The sequence below is a fragment of the Peromyscus californicus genome, unplaced genomic scaffold (assembly GCF_007827085.1).
Source record: "Peromyscus californicus insignis strain IS unplaced genomic scaffold, ASM782708v3 Scaffold_4__1_contigs__length_199733344, whole genome shotgun sequence".
NCBI classification, from domain to species: domain Eukaryota; kingdom Metazoa; phylum Chordata; class Mammalia; order Rodentia; family Cricetidae; genus Peromyscus; species Peromyscus californicus.
In genome coordinates, this window is record NW_026294562.1 from 26,051,464 (window position 1) to 26,067,449 (window position 15,986).

General features: G+C 42.6%; 1 protein-coding gene across 4 annotated transcripts in view; it reads right to left on the reverse strand.

Moving 5' to 3' along the window:
- The window catches only part of Pcgf5 (polycomb group ring finger 5), a 122,679-nt gene that overhangs the window by 47,439 nt on the left and 59,254 nt on the right, over nucleotides 1-15,986 (reverse strand). The gene's annotated exons all lie outside the window — the stretch shown is intronic.

Here is a 15,986-nt window from a genome sequence, read left to right on the forward strand (position 1 = left end):
ATACAGGTAAACTGGAAATTTGTGTAGGGAGTGAGGATGGCAGTGGTAAAAATTTATTACTGTTTGCAAGGTTCAAAACAAACAACCCCCCTTCCCCCAGTGCTCTTCCTAGTGGACTTTGAGATTTCCAAGACACCATTCGTTAAAAGAAAGAAAAGACTCCTTGAAAGGCATCCTGTCCTCTTCATTCCATCCTTTTCTATTGCTCTTCCCAAACTCAAAACTCCTACTAATACAACTAACTGTGCTAAGCATAAGCTAGCTCCGGTCCTTCGCATCTTAGAAGACTACACTCCAGGATCCTAGAATCCTAGGCGAATCAAGGTAGCCTTCACTTACTGACTAAACACAAAAGGAGCATTTTCCAAAGGCAAACTGCAAAGGCAAACTTCGATCTCGCACACCAGAAGGAAAAAAAAAGGTTGCAATTCCATCTTCTCTTGCAAAAGCAGAGCAAAGGTGGCTGAAGAATTCAGAGAAAATGCAGAGCATTTGCTTTACCCCCTAGAGACAGGCAGCACCTCCAGCTAATGACAGGGTGTGGAGATGGCTGCAGGAACAAACCACAGGTGTCCAGAGATACAGCTCAAGTTTAAAATGCACCAAGTAGAACAAGAAGCTTTAAAAACTATCCACTTTGTAACTAAACTTAGGTAAATTAGACGAAAGTAAAACAAACACATTTGAATATTGCCGCTGGAAGAATACATGTTCGAATAGAGCTTTAAGTGATTTTCTTTCTTTCTTTCTTTCTTTTTTTTTTTTTTCCCGAGACAGGGTTTCTCTGGTGTTTTGGTGCCTGTCCTGGATCTCGTTTTGTAGACCAGGCTGGCCTCAAACTCACAGAGATTCGCCTGGCTCTGCCTCCCAAGTGCTGGGATTAAAGGCGTGTGCCACCACCACCTGGTGAGTGATTTCTTTATAATCTTCTTAAAGACCCCTTTGCAAAACTATGATTCCAGGATGGGATGACTTCCACAAGACAAAGAAATCACAGGAAGCAAAAGAACCCAAGTCAGGTCAAGTGACTATAGGCTTCACGTCTTCCAAACTGAACATATCCAGATGGGAAAAGCCAACCTATTTCTAGTCTATTTAAAATATGCAGTAGGAGATTCTACTAAAATATTAAATGAAAGATCCTGCTGTATACACTGCAGCATATACAAAATGACCTAAAACTGTTGTAGTTTGTGTCTGAAATGATTTTAAATGTCTTTTTCAGGAGTAATGAACAGTTTGTAAAACTCCAAGGGGAATGCAATTGGTGATCAATAAATAAGCTATCCAATACTTTCAGAAATGATCTTGATCATGGACTCAAGGAGGACACGCACTAACAAAGGACAGAGGGAGGGCTCATACTTATGATGCGAGCAGCCCCTGAGCATGGATGTAGAGGTGGAGATGCTGGGGTGTGATGGGGGCGCTGAGAGATGGGCTGGGGGTCCCATCCTTTGTGAGGAAACCTGTGCCTGTGTCCTTACACACAGACGTAGTCAAACAGTGTCTCAGTCGTTGTTCTGTTGCTAAGAGGAGAAACCACGACCACAGCAACTCGTACAAAGGGGAAAGCATTTAACTAGGGACAAGCTTAAAGCCTCAGAGACTTAGTCCATTATCAATCATCATGGCAGGGGAGCATGGTGGCAGGCAGGTGACAGTGCTGCAGAAGCAGCTAGGAGCTACATCTTGACCGCTGTAGGCCAAGAGAGAGACTGGGCCTGGCAAGTGTTTTTGAAACCTTCAAGCCCGCCCGCAGTGGGCTGGGGTTTGCACCAAGTCCAAAACAAAAATGTCGGTTCAGTTTTATCTACCCCTTTCAGAAATTCTCAAGTACAAGAAGTTATGGGATATATATTAAACAGAATAACTTAGAAACAACCCAAACATATATGGAGAAATGGGAGGGGAAGACAAGTAACAGCAGCTATTTTCACCACTAATTAATTAGTAAGTTAATGTCAACTGATTTTAATGTATAACTGTGGTGATATTTTGTGTATGCTCTAACAAATAAAGCTTGCCTGAAGATCAGAGGGCAAAGCTAGCCACTAGTTAGCCATAGAGGCCAGGCAGTGGTGGCACACACCTTTAATCTCAGAACTCAGGAGGCAGAAGCAGATGGATCTCTGTGAGTTCAAGGCCACCCTGAGCTACATAAGACTGATTCAGTCTAAAAGAGAAACAGAGTCAGGCAGTTGTGGCGCACACTTTTGATCCCAACACTTGGGATCTCACCCCTTTAATCCCAGCACTAGGGAGTGGAGACAAGAAGTGATATGGCCGGGCAGAGAGAGGAACATAAGGCACACTGAGGATTTCGACAAGTAAGAACTAGTGGCTGGCTGCTCTGCTTCCCTGATCTTTCAGCTTTCACCCTGATATCTGACTCTGGATTTTTTTTTTTTTTTTTATTAATTTATTTTGCAATACAATTCAGTTCTACATATCAGCCACGGATTCCCTTGTTCTCCCCCCTCCCGTCCCCCTCACCTTCCCCCCAACCCCCCCCCCCCATTCCCATCTCCTCCAGGGCAAAGCCTTCCCCACAGACTGAGGTCAACCTGGTAGACTCAGTCCTGGTAGGTCTAGTCCCCTCCTCCCAGGCCGAGCCAAACAATCCTGCATAGGCCCCAGGTTTCAAACAGCCAACTCATGCAATGAGCACAAGATCTGGTCCCACTGCCTGGGTGCCTCCCAAACAGATCAAGTCAATCAACTGTCTCATGCATTCAGAGGGCCTGATCCAGTGGGGACCCCTCAGCCATTGGTTCATAGTTCATGTGTTTCCATTCATTTGGCTATTTGTCCCTGTGCTTTATCCAACCTTGGTCTCAACAATTCTCGCTCATATAAACCCTCCTCATTCTCGCTAATTGGACTCCCAGAGATCCACCCGGGGCCTAGTCATGGATTTCTGCATCCAGATCCCTCAGTAGTTGGATGAGGTTTCTAGCACAACAATTAGGGTGTTTGGCCATCCCATCACCAGAGTAGGTCAGTTCGGGCTGTCTCTCGACCACTGCCAGCAGTCTGTTGTGTGGGTATCTTTGTGGATTTCTGTGGGCCTCTCTAGCACTTTGCTTCTTCCTATTCTCATGTGGTCTTTATTTACCATGGTCTCCTATTCCTTGTTCTCCCTCTCTGTTGTTGATCCAGCTGGGATCTCCTGCTCCCCCAAGCTCTCTTTCCCTCAACCCTCGCCTTTCATTACCCCCACTCATGTCCAGGCTGTTCATGTAGATCTCATTCCATTTCTCTGTCATTGGGTGATCCCTGTGTCTTTCTTGGGGTCCTGTTTTCCAGGTAGCCTCCCTGGTGATGTGAGTAGCAGACAAGTCATCCTTGTTTCATGTCTAGTATCCTGCTATGAGTGAGTACATACCATGTTTGTCTTTCTGAGTCTGGGTTACCTCACTCAGGATGATTTTTTCTAGATCCATCCATTTGTCTGCAAACCTCATGATGCCATTGTTTTTCTCTGCTGAGTAGTATTCCATTGTGTATATGTACCACATTTTGTTTATCCATTCTTCAGTTGAAGGGCATCTGGGTTGTTTCCATGTTCTGGCTATTACAAACAATGCTGATATGAACATAACTGAACAAGTGCTCTTATGGTGTGGTTGAGCATTTCTTGGGTATATGCCCAAGAGTGGTATAGCTGGATCTTGGGGGAGATTGATTCCCAATTTTCTAAGAAAGCGCCATATTGATTTCCAAAGTGGTTGTACAAGCTTGCATTCCCACCAGCAGTGGAGGAGAGTTCCCCTAGCTCCACATCCTCTCCAGCATAAGGTGTCTTCAGTGTTTTTGATCTTAGCCATTCTGACAGGCGTAAGGTGGTATCTCAGAGTTGTTTTGATTTGCATTTCCCTGATGATTAGGGATGTTGAGCAGTTCCTTAAATGTCTTTCGGCCATTTGAGTTTCCTCTGTTGAGAATTCTCTGTTTAGTTCTATAGCCCATTTCTTAATTGGACTGTTGGGCATTTTGATGTCTAATTTCTTGAGTTCCTTATATATTCTGGATATCAGTCCTCTGTCAGATGTGGGGTTGGTGAAGATCTTTTCCCATTCTGTAGGCTGTCGCTTTGCCTTGTTGACCGTATCCTTTGTTCTACAAAAGCTTCTCAGTTTCAAGAGGTCCCATTGATTGATTGTTTCTCTCAGTGTCTGTGCTACTGGTGTTCTATTTAGGAAGTGATCTCCTATGCCAATGCGTTCAAGACTACTTCCTACTTTCTCTTCTAGCAGGTTCAGAGTAGCTGGATTTATGTTGAGGTCCTTGATCCACTTGGACTTAAGTTTTGTGCACGGTGATAGATATGGATCTATTTGCAGCCTTCTACATGTTGATATCCAGTTTTGCCAGCACCATTTGTTGAAGATGCTTTCTTTTTTCCATTGTGCACTTTTGGCTTCTTTGTCAAAAATCATATGTTCATAGGTGTGCGGATTAATGTCAGGGTCTTCAATTCGATTCCATTGGTCCACATGTCGGTTTTTATGCCAGTACCAAGCTGTTTTTATTACTGTAGCTCTATAGTAGAGCTTGAAGTCAGGGATCGTGATGCCTCCAGAAGTTGTGTTATTGTACAGGATTCCTTTGGCTATCCTGGGTTTTTTGTTTTTCCATATGAAGTTGAGTATTATTTTTTCCAGGTCTGTGAAGAATTGTGTTGGTATTTTGATGGGGATTGCATTGAATCTGTAGATTGCTTTTGGTAAGATTGCCATTTTTACTATGTTAGTCCTGCCTATCCATGAGCATGGGAGATCTTTCCATTTTCTGACATCTTCTTCAATTTCTTTTTTCAGGGACTTAAAGTTCTTGTCATATAGGTCCTTCACTTGCTTGGTTAGTGTTACCCCAAGGTATTTTATGTCATTTGTGGCTATAGTAAAGGGTGATGTATCTCTGATTTCCTTCTCCGCTTCTTTGTCCATTGTATATAGGAGGGCTACTGATTTTTTTGGGTTGATCTTGTATCCTGCTATGTTGCTGAAGGTGTTTATAAGCTGTATCAGTTCCTTGGTGGAATCTTTGGGGTCGCTCAAGTATACTATCATGTCATCTGCAAATAGGGAAAGCTTGACTTCTTCCTTTCCAATTTGTATCCCCTTAATCTCCTTATGTTGTCTTATTGCTCTGGCTAGAACTTCAAGTACTATATTGAATAAGTATGGGGAGAGTGGACAGCCTTGCCTCGTTCCTGATTTTAGTGGGATTGCTTTGAGTTTCTCTCCATTTAATTTGATGTTGGCTGTTGGCTTGCTGTAAATTGCCTTTATTATGTTTAGGTATGTTCCCTGTATTCCTGATCGCTCCAATACCTTTATCATGAAGGGGTGTTGGATTTTGTCAAATGCCTTTTCTGCATCCAGTGAGATGATCATATGGTTTTTTTCTTTGAGTTTGTTTATATGGTGTATTACATTGACGGACTTTCGTATGTTGAACCACCCTTGCATCCCTGGAATGAATCCTACTTGATCATGGTGGATAATTGTTTTGATGTGTTCTTGGAGTCTGTTTGCCAGTATTTTATTGAGTATTTTTGCATCAATGTTCATGAGGGAGATCGGTCTGTAGTTCTCTTTCTTTGTTGTATCCTTGTTTGGTTTAGGAATTAGGGTAATTGTAGCCTCGTAGAAGGAGTTTGGTAATGTTCCTTCTGTTTCTATTGTGTGGAACAATTTAGAGAGTATTGGTATTAACTCTTCTTTGAAGATCTGGTAGAATTCTGCGCTGAAACCATCTGGTCCTGGGCTTTTTTTGGTTGGGAGACTTTTAATGACTGTTTCTATTTCATTAGGGGTTATTGGACTATTTAAATAGTTTATCTGGTCTTGATTTAACTTAGGTATGTGGTACCTATCCAGAAAGTCATCCATTTCTTTTAGGTTTTCCAGTTTTGTCGAATAGAGGTTTTTGAAGTATGACCTGATGATTCTCTGGATTTCCTCAATGTCTGTTGTTATGTCCCCCTTTTCATTTCTGATTTTGTTGATTTGGATGCTCTCTCTCTGTCTTTTGGTTAGTTTGGATAAGGGCTTGTCTATCTTGTTGATTTTCTCAAAGAACCAACTCTTTGTTTCATTAATTTTTTGTATTGTTCTCTTTGTTTCTATTTTATTGATTTCAGCTCTCACTTTGATAATTTCCTGGCGTCTATTTTTCCTGGGAGACTGTGCTTCTTCTTGTTCTAGAGCTTTCAGGTATGCTGTTAAGTCTCTAGTGTGAGATTTCTCCAACTTATTTATGTGGGCATTTAGTGCTATGAATTTCCCTCTTAGTACTGCTTTCATAGTGTCCCATAAATTTGTATATGTGGTGTCTTCATTTTCATTGATCTCTAGGAAGTCTTTAATTTCTTTCTTTATTTCTTCCTTAACCCATTGGTGATTCAGTTGGGTATTATTCAGTTTCCATGAGATTGCAGGTTTTCTGTAGTTTTTGTTGTTGTTGAAATCCAACTTTAGACCATGGTGGTCTGATAGAACACAGGAGGTTATTCCAATTGTTTTGTATCTGTTTAGATTTGTTTTGTGGCCAAGTATGTGGTCAATTTTAGAGAAGGTTCCATGGGGTGCTGAGAAGAAGGTATATTCTTTTTTGTTAGGATGGAATGTTCTGTAGATATCGATTAAGTCCATTTGAGTCATGACATCAGTTAAGTCCTTTATTTCTCTGTTAAGTTTCAATTTGGGAGATCTGTCCAGTGGTGAAAGTGGGGTGTTGAGGTCTCCCACTATTAATGTGTGGGGTTTTATATGTGATTTAAGCTTTAGTAATGTTTCTTTTACATATGTGGGTGCCCTTGTGTTTGGGGCATAAATATTCAGAATTGAGACTTCATCTTGGTGGATCTTTCCTGTGATGAGTATGTAATGCCCTTCTTGATCTCTTTTGATTGATTTTAGTTTGAAGTCTATTTTGCTGGATATCAGGATGGCTACACCCGCTTGTTTCTTAAGACCGTTTGATTGGAAAGTCTTTTCCCAGCCTTTTATTTTTAGGTAGTGTCTATCTTTGAATTTGAGATGTGTTTCTTGTATGCAGCAGAAAGATGGGTCTTGCTTTCGTATCCATTCTGTAAGCCTATGTCTTTTTATAGGTGAATTAAGTCCATTGATATTGAGGGAAATTAATGACCAGTGATTGTTCATTCCTGTTATTTTTTGGTGGTGATGTGTGGGTACTTCTATACGTTGGGGTTTACTGCTGTGGCTTTATCTGTTGCCTGTGTTTTCGAGGGTGTATCTGACTTCCTTAGATTGGAATTTTCCTTCTAGTGCTTTCTGTAGGGCTGGGTTTGTGGATAAGTATTGTTTAAATCTGGCTTTGTCATGGAATGTCTTGTTCACTCCATCTATGGTGATTGAAAGTTTTGCTGGGTATATTAGTCTAGGTTGACATCCATGGTCTCTTAGTGTCTGCATTACATCTGTCCAGGTTCTTCTGGCTTTCAAAGTCTCCATTGAGAAATCGGGTGTTATTCTGATGGGTTTGCCTTTATATGTCACTTGGCCTTTTTCCTTTGCTGCTCTTAATATTCTTTCTTTATTCTGTACGTTTAGTTGTTTAACTATTATGTGGCGAGGGGACTTTTTTTGGGGGTCTAGTCTGTTTGGTGTTCTATAAGCTTCTTGTATCTTCATGGGCATTTCCTTCTTTAAGTTGGGAAAGTTTTCTTCTATGATCTTGTTGAATATATTTTCTGTGCCCTTGAGTTGGTATTCTTCTCCTTCTTCGACCCCTATTATTCTTAGGTTTGGTCTTTTCATGGTGTCCCAAATTTCTTGGACATTTTGGTTCATGACTTTGTTGGCTTTAGTGTTTTCTTTGACTGATGAATGTATTTCTTCTACTGTATCTTCAACGCTAGAGATCCTCTCTTCCATCTCTTGCATTCTGTTGATTATACTTGCATCTGAAGTTCCCAATCGTTTTCTCAGATTTTCTATTTCCAGCATTCCCTCTGTTTGTGTCTTCTTCATTTTTTCTATTTCCCTTTTCAGGTCTTGGACTGTTTCCTTCATTTGTTTCATTGATTTTTCTTGATTTTCTCTCAGTATTTTATTGTTTTCTTCCAGGACTTTATTGATTTCTTCTAATTTGTTTGCCCTTTCCTCTAGTTGTTTACAGCGCTCTTCACATTTTTTTGTCTTTTCCTCTACGCAAGCCTCTAGCTTCTTCATGATGTCATTCATAAGGCTGTTTTCTTCTGCTTCTTCTAATTTCTGATGTTCAGGTCTAGGTGTTGGAGGAGGGCTAGGGCCTGGTGATGCTGTATTGCTATTCATTTTGTTGTATATGTTTCTGCCTTGACGTCTGCCCATCTCCTTGTGGTTCGTTCTTGGCCTTATCCGCACACTTGGTTCAGACAGACCAGTGTTCCAAAAGGGAAGTCAGTGTTCCAAAAGGGAAGTCCGGAGCAAGATGGGAGCTGGGGGCCGGCCTCTAAGTCTCAGGAAGAGGCTTGGGGCTCAGGCGGATGGGCGTGGGGGCAGGGCGTGGAGACTGCAGGGTCTGCCAGGGGTCTTGGAGAAGGGGATCCTTCCCGGTGGGGCTAGCAGGGAACCTGCCCGGTGGCCAGAACCTGGGGCCGAGTTGGGCAGGTCTTCCCTGGAGTGGCTGGTGCCCAGGGATGGGGTCTGGGGCAAGGAAGGGTACTCACGAGTGTTCCAAAAGGGACGTCCGGAGCGACTCTGGATTTTTTATTAAGACCAATTAGAATTCATGCTACATATAACTTTTTTGAAAATTAGGGTGATATATTCCCCTGAGAATTAAATGATTGCACTGTGAAACTCCAAGACTGTTTTAATAAAATTAATCTTGGACTGGGGGCAGAGCCAGTGACTAGTTTAACAGGAATTAGTCATAGAGAATATGGAGGAGCCAGGAACATGGATAGAGAGACACATGGGAAAAAACATGGAGGGACTATAGAGATTCAAGGACCTTTTCGGTTTAGGAAAGAGAGAAGCTCTGTTGTTGGGACTCCAGCCAAAATGGAAGGTCAGCTGGTTGCTTCTCAGCCTCTCTGAGCTAACAGGTTTGCACCCCAGGATCTGACTCCTGAGTCTTTATTGGCTAGCAGAACAACTTAAATAAAAACAACAATGGCCTTTTCATTATTTTAGATTATTTTATGTACATCAATATAGTCTTTTAAACAGAGTATCTTTAACATATAAGCTACCTTCTGTAACCTAAATGATTTCTATAGGAATTATGGAAAATATAAAAATTTAATGTAAGTATTCTATTGGCCCCAAGTGCCATTATGCTATGACCATAAATATTATATCTCAAAACCAATGACGGCCTAAAATTTGTGATGGAGAGCTGAGGGGGTACTGAGAGGTGAATGAAGGCACAGTCCATCATCCTTAACCATGTCCCCTTTTCTTACTGCGCCCATTTCCACAACCCAGAAACTGCCAAGGACTCTGCCCCTGTCTCTCGAATCCCTACTCCTGCTTGCTCAGGTCACTACCATCTCTTCCTTTCACACTCACGGGACTATGACTCAGTCTCCTTACAGAGCTGTTATCCTGTGGTCCTCAGCAGAGCCACAGGACTCTTAATTACAGCGTGCTACATCCTGCCCCCACCTTAAAAAAAGTCCTGTGTTATCAGAAATCTAAAACACTTGATAAGGCCACTCCAGACCCCTGTCACCTCCACAGCCCCTACTGACTTCCATGATCCAAGCCTTAATGGACTTCTTTGACCTCTGGCTAGCTAAATGGTCTTCTTACAACTTGGTACCCTAACTTAATCCCTTTACTCTTTCCTGCCTCTGTTGAATCTGAACAATCCTTATGTATTTCCTAGGTATCCACTTATTCCAAAGGCTATCTCCTGGGGATATCCAAAGCTCCGAGGAGCCTTCTTTACAGACACAAACACACATACATACATATGGCAACACATTTTTTTTTTGCACGTATCTGTGTGCATGTGTTTTCATCTGCGTCGGTAATGTATACAAGTATGTTCAAGCACATGGAGGCCCAAAGCTGATATCAGGCATGTTCCTTGATCATTTCCCACCATATTCATTGAGCCATATTTCTAATGGAACCTAGAGATTGCTGATACAATCAGTGGATCATCTGTCCCTGTTTCCTGGGCATTGGAATTACAGGTGAGCTGACAGAACTACCCAGAATTTATGTGGGTACAGGATCTGAAGTCTGATCCTCATGCGTGCCTGGTGAGGGCTTTACCTGCCAAGCTATCTCCTCAGCCCCAAGCACCACACTCTTATTCTTTCAAATCACCTATCCCTCAGACTTGGACTGTCCAATTTACTGAGTCGTCTGAACTAGAAGACAAGCCCTGTGTATTTGCCCTGGACTATGCATCCCCAATGCAGGTGACCGCAAACAGCAAACACTCAAAGGAATGCTTATTAAAAACAAAACAAACAACAACAAAGACCCGAATAGTTCCATTTGAGGACGGAGCCTCTATTTTTATTTTTTTTCTTTGATTTCTTCTAGGGTGAATCTTAACAGAGTATGATAAAGGTATAATCCCTGCCTTCCAGGACTGTTAATTAAAATCACACCAGGGAGTGGAGACTTAGCCACAAGAAAGAGTTAGATAGAAACACATCAAATTTGCTAACAGTGTTAAAGAGAACATGACCAAATGGTAAGAGCATCAGGTGAAAAGGAGCAGCACTATGCCGGGGTCAAGAGATCGGTCCCAGGTGCCCACCCGACCTGTTAGAAAGGCTGCAAGGCACAATCCCAAAGGCTAAGGATCTGAGGAACAAATGGAAAAGCCAGAAAGGAGGAGGAACCCAGCGCACTAGAAGCAAGCAGAGAAATGCAGAGACAGGAACAAGACGAGCATGATCCTGAAACAGTAAGCAGTTTTCTTTTGTGTTGCGTGTGCACGTGCACACGTGGGTGTGCTTACATGCTTACACGTTAGCATCATGTGTCTCAATCCCTCCTGACCTTACCTGTTTGAGACAGCGACTCTCACTGAACATGAGTCACACCACTTGGCTACACTAGCTGGCCAGTGAGCTCTGGGGATCCACCGGCCTCTGTCCTCACTAACAAAACCCAGCTTTTACATGGGTGCTGGTGACGCATCTGAGGTCCTCGGCTTGCACGGCAGATACTTTAACTACTGAGCCGTCTTCCTGGCCCAGCATTTTCAAGCACTTTAAATGTACTATGCTAAGTTGAAAAGTCAACGTTTTTTTCTTCTTTGCGGGGGTGGGGGGACCACAAACCTATTTTTCTTTACTACTGTGTTAATGGTTGGATGGAACAAGTTCCACTAACCCTCAAAGATGAAAGAACAAAACTGAGGGGCTGGGGAGATGGCTCAGTGAGTAAGAGCACTGGCTGCTCTTCCAGAGGACCTGGGTTCAATTCCCAGTTTGCATTCCAACTAGCGGCTCACAACTGTCTGTAACTTTAGTCTTAGGGGATCCTATACCCTCTTCTAGCATGCATGAGCACTGCACACATGTGGTGCACAGCTATATATGCAGACAAACCCCCCCCCACACACACACACACAAACACACGAAGAATAGAATGGAAATCGTTTCAAACTGTAAGGAAAACGGAATTTCTCCGATCATCAGGGCTGTGACATTTCAAATCGTCTTTATGAAACTGCAGGAGGTTACAGACATGGGGTAATAAATGTACAGGTGATTTAAAGGCAGAGACCAAGAATGACCTCCTGAATCTCCAGGCAGAGTGTTCTAAGTGAGGAGACACTGTGAAACTCCAGTGATGTCAACAATCAAATACCAGAAGGATAAGTTCCAGGAAAAGTTTTGATTTTTATCGATAGCTGGGGATTAGAATTAAAGAGCAGATTAGTGGCAAGAGATCAGTCTTTTTTTCCTTCTTTTTTTTTTTAATTTTAAAAGTTTCTACGTGCCAGGCGTTGGTGGCACACGCCTTTAATCCCAGCTCTTGGGAGGCAGAGCCAGGCGGATCTCTGTGAGTTCGAGGCCAGCCTGGTCTACAGAGTGAGATCCAGGAAAGGCACAAAGCTACACAGAGAAACCCTGTCTCGGAAAAAAAAAAAAAAAAAAAAAAAGTCCCTTCACCAAAGGAAGAAATAAACTCCATTTTCATAGGAAGAAAACCACACCCACTGGCCTGTGTGTGCACCTGTGCTGTGCTGAGTCTTCACTCACTTCTATGGTAAGTGACCTCCACAGTGTGGAAGTCAAAGGACAAAGTTTAGGAGTTGATTCTCTCCTTTCCCCACAGGTTCTGGGATCAAACTCAGGCCATCAGGCTTGCATGGCAAGCACTTTTTTCTGATGAGCCAGCTTGCTTGAGAATCCGCATTTTGGTACGGTAAGTCAGTTCCCTCAGCTTGGTTTTCTTCCTATGAAAATGGAGTTTATTTCTTCCTTTGGTGAAGGGACGTTTTTGGGATCAAATCCAGGACCTTATGCTAGGAAAGTGCTCTGACCGATGAGCCACATCCCCAGCAGAACACTGAGGCTATATCATCACCTTAGCCATTATGTCCAGGGAAGATCTTCTTTATATGTTTTATTTATTATAACAAACATGATTGAGACGATAGATGAAGAAAGAATGCAATGGTCAGAAGGTTCTCCTTCCTTATCTCTGCATCACACTCGTTTTAAAACTAAGATGAGGAATTTTAAACATTTCACTAGGAAACTAGTGTCCATAAGGTTTTAATAACTAAGGGCGGTGGTGGCGCACGCCTTTAATCCCAGCACTGGGGAGGCAGAGGCAGGTGGATCTTTGTGACTTCAAGGCCAGCCTGGGTTACAGAGTGAGTTCCAGGAAAGGCGCAAAGCTACACAGAGAAACCCTGTCTTGGAAAAAAAAAAGGTTTTAATAACTAGGTCAACATCAAGAAGTTATTTACTTCCCTATAATGAGGGAGTAACAGAATTTCCCCCCAAAGAGATACAGATACTGCATACGGGGGTCAGAGTTAATGAGCCCTCACTTAAGCTCTATCTGTTTTCCTGGACCTGCCAGGATTAGCAGACTCCTAAGTCCAAAGGACGAAAGCCCAAGGAGGAGACGAGGCCTCAGTAAGGAGTCCAGAGCTAGCAGTGGACTGCCAGGGAATGCCATGTTGATGAGCAGGAGAGCAGCCAGCAGGAGGAAGAGGTGTACAGCAGGAACCGAGAAGGCCAAGCACCAAGAGGGGAGTCCTCCCTCCCTCCCTCCCAGTCACAATTCCATCTTGGACCTTGAAACTCAGCACAGAGGAGGAAGGAAAAAAAAATCACACTTAGAAAAACAAGAGGTAAAATGAGTCCATCTGTTGTTTTCAGGTATTCAAGTAGTTAATAAGTGACTACTTATTTGTTCTGTTTCTCTCTCTAGGTCTGTGGAAAGCCAGAGATGGGGGGTCTGGTTTAAAGCAGGGAGACATGAGCTACAATATCGGATGGAGGCTCCTAACTCTTGAATTTCAGAATCATGAACCTTTGAAGCCATGGGAACTTCCCCTTCACTGTTCAAGAAGAGATAGAGAGGATCTGTCTTTAATGGTTACCTCTGCTGGCAAGAACCATCTTATCCAACTAGAGAAAGTCTTTCCTGGTATAAAATCTGCAATGTCTTCTAACGAAAAGCCAGGGAGAAAGCACCATTTCAACACATCTTCAGTAAGGTAACTTATGGAAATGTAAATTGACTCCATGGGCATACAGTGAACAGAGTATAAGGTCCACAAGGGCAGGGCATGTGCCACCACTGTTGATCCCTTAAACAACAGATTCTTACTGAATGTTTGCTGAATGGATCCACGAACAAACAAACAAACAAGGAGAGAAATGGCCTCCACCTTCGCAGGCAGAACTGCTTATGTTCAAATCATGATACAGTCATTCCTGAGTTCATATTCCAGACTGAACAGCCATCCATCCTCAGTTTTCTCATCGTTTGGCCCTAATAGAGAGAAGTACACATCACATAGGAGTCATATGACTTATGTGGATCTTGCCACGGATACACTGACTACAATGGACAGACACATTCTGAATTAACTTATAATTCCTATATCTGTACTGTTCCCTGCTACGGAGATACACCAATAATGGAACATTTGGACATAATTTAAGTCCCTGGTTCCAAATAAATCCATAGGACAAATTTCTTCATACACTTTTCTTGCTTTAGTATACAACAGGAGGTAAAGGTAGTTAACCAAATTCACCTGCTTTCCCATACTCCAGGAATTTAAAGCTAAGATCACTATTTATGAGGCAAATGAGTAAAACAAGTCTTGTTTAAACTGGTTATCACAAGGTGAAATTGAGAAATGGACGGGGACACACACACACACACACACACACACACACACACACACACACACACGTCTACTTTCACACATATTCAAAACTCCATTTCCCTGCCTGGAAATGTCTTAGGGAGGCAGAACTGGCTGAAACATGATCTATTTAGAAAACCTAACAGTATCAGTTATATCCTCTGGAAAATGTTTATGCAAACAGAAAAAGAATGGTCAACAGGAGCATAGGAAAGGGGAAACATGAAGGGCGAGATTTTGGCCATGTGCCATCGTACTACTCAGGGCGAGGAGATGCTAGGCTAGCACAAGGCACTGAGCGGGTCACCGGGGCAGTATGTTTCAATACTTTCCAGGAGTAGCCCACCACACCCAAAGCTGTGACCCTTCCTCTCCAGCCGATTCCAGCACACAGAGAGGTCCTCCTTTATCTTCCCTTCTACAGAGAGTAAGTAAACTTCTTGAACTACATAGTATTCTTCTTCCTATGTTTGATATTACATCCATTTGAAAATTTAAAATTAGAGAATTCTCGGTAGAGGAAACTCGGATGGCTAAGAAACAAAGAAATGTTCAACATCCTTAGCCATTAGGAAATGCAAATCATTCATCTTACACCGTCAGAATGGCTAAGATCAATAACAAAAGTAACAGCTCATGTTGGCAAGGTGGTAGAGCAAGTGGAACACTCCTCCATTGATGGTGGGAGTGCAAACTTGTACAGCCACTATGAAAATCAGTATGGCAGTTCCTTAGAAAGATGAGAATCTACCTCAAGATCCAGCTATACCATTCGGACATATACCCAAAGGATTCTTCATCCTACCACAGAGACACTTGCTCAGCCATGTTCATTGCTGCTATATTCATAATATCCAGAAATTGGAAACAACATAGATGCCCCTCAACAGAAGAATAGATAAAGAAAATGTGATACAGCTACACAATGGAGTATTACTGAGCCGTTAAAAAAATGACACCATGAAATTCACACATAAATGAATGGAACTAGAAAAAAAATCATCCCGAGTGAGGTAACCCAGACCAAGAAAGACAAATATGGTATGTATTCATTTATATGTGGATATTGGCTGTTAAATCAATAGTAAGCAAGCTATAATCCACAGAACCACGGAGATTATGTATAGAGTAAGGGACTGGGGGGACAGATAGGTTTCATTAAGAAAGGAAAATACAATAGTTATGGATGGGTTGGGGCTGGAATGGGAGGGTCAAGTGGGGAATGGAGGGAAATGAGGGAGCAAATACAGGGAGAGATAGCTAAAATTAAGGGCCATTTGAGGGGTTGTATGGAAACCTAGTACAGTAGAAGCTCCCTAAAATACATATACATGATGGCAATCTAAAAGAAATCTCCAAATGATGGGGGAGACAGAGCCCCAACTGGCCATCTCTTGCCAGCAAATGAAGCTTCCAGCACCAGGATTGGTTACATCTAATAGAGCTGTTGGCCAAAGGGGTCCCACAGGAATCCCCGAACAACCCAGGCCAAGACTATAGGTTGCTCTCCACAAGCTTCAGCAAGGCCCCATTGCTGAAGACAACACTTACACAAGTCACTGGCAATGGAGAAGTTGAGCAGGTGCCTACCTAGCCTTCACCCTTTGTGTTAGTGTCTTTGGTACAGGAAGCTACTGTGTATGCTACCAAAA